Source organism: Otolemur garnettii, unplaced genomic scaffold, assembly GCF_000181295.1.
Source record: "Otolemur garnettii isolate 467f Iridium unplaced genomic scaffold, OtoGar3 scaffold00278, whole genome shotgun sequence".
In the NCBI taxonomy this organism is placed as follows: Eukaryota; Metazoa; Chordata; class Mammalia; order Primates; family Galagidae; genus Otolemur; species Otolemur garnettii.
This window is the reverse complement of record NW_003852673.1, coordinates 479,503-481,163: the sequence shown is the minus strand read 5'-3', so window position 1 is coordinate 481,163 and position 1,661 is coordinate 479,503.

Genomic DNA, 1,661 nt, shown 5'->3' with positions numbered 1-1,661 from the left:
TATCATTTGAAATTTGCCATCTTACAATTAAAATGCTCCTTATCTGTTAACTGTCACATCATTTTCTTCTCTGCAGTATTCTTCGTGGATAATCACAAACTTGAAAGCAGTCCAAAACTGTGTTCACGGTTTCCTACAAGCATAGGGAAATTCATTTATTGCATCCTTGTCTATTTGGAGTTGAGAATGTTTGGGTTTTCTTTTTACTGCCTTTTTAAATATAGATTGCTATTTTTAAAAATGTAAACATCCAATGGCATTCCTTCACACTGACAGGAATCGTCAGAGTAGAGATACGCCAGCAGTTTTTACATTTCACTCACCCAGACAGATGCCCTGATGCTAAATTACTGCATAGGAACATAGGAGAAAGCATTGTTATGACTTTACAGTCAACCTTTATTATTCTTTTTTTTCCGCTTAGTTTTTTTTTTTTATTAAATCATACCAGAACCTGCATTTCCAAAAGATCCGAGAAATCTCACAAGCCACCGAAATAGTACTTATGAATAAGATCTATTAAAAGCGAGTACCCTGCTGGTGTGTATCCGCCTGTGAATTACTGGGTAATTTACACACAATTTTATACCCAAACTAGATTTGTATCATTTGTAAACTATTCTCAATCCAGAAATAAGTCAACGGAGTACTTCTAAACTATCATTTCAAATTTTCACAGTCAAGAGTAGGAAGGAAGGAATGGTAACGGGAAGAGTTGTCAGCAATTAGCCATCCATAAAAATGTTTCCCCAGCTCCTCCTTCGGATCACAAAACTGGCGTCAGTGAGTCTCCTGTATCTGTCCCCCACCTCGCCCCCTCCCCTCCGCGGAAAGCTGGCACCGAATGGCAGGCGAAGGAGCAGACAAACATCCCGGGCTCCGAACACAGTCCAAGCGCTAGCGCAGGGACAAACTTTGTTTCTTTACTTCGCGTGCCGCAAAAGTAAGCAAAGTAAAAAGCCTATGAAATGGAAGGTCAGGGAGGCCACTGTGCCCCGGCGAGTTTTTAAATCGCTCCCCAAGAGTCGCAATTACTACCACCGGCCCTCGGCCAATTTGTCTACTGTCCACGCTCTCCAGCCACAGCAGTTACTCGGCTTCCAGTGGGGATCTGCACGACGCCTGTCCTGGGCGCTGGGCCCCGCGCGGTGCCCAGGCCGGGCTCAGGCAGCCAGCGCTGCGCATCCCTGCCCACGCCCTGGGCCACGGCCCCGGCTGTCGGCTCCCTCGCCTCGGGACCAGCATCCTCCGACCGGTCCCAGGTTCCGGCGGCCCAGCCAGATGCAGGCGCGAGAAAGGCGCGCGGCGCTCGAGATCTGTGCTGCCAAATCCCCGGAACTGTCCTCTCTGACCTCTCGCCCGGCCCACGCCACGCCACACGGATTCCACCGAGAAATACAGGGAGGCAGAGTACAAAGAGCCCAGCCACACACCTAGGAACCTCAAGACTTCCTCTGTGGGAGCAAAACTTAAATCTGTATGCAACACACACACGCACGCCCCCAGCGCACGGTCGCCGAGGGCATCTCTTACCTGTCCCCGCGATGCCACTCATACTCCCCCGCCCTCGCAGTGGCTCCCCCGGCCGCCCGCTCCGGCTCGGAGCCCCGCGCACTCACTGCCTGGCTGCGCGCGCCCAGCGGCTGCAGCGGCGGCGGCGG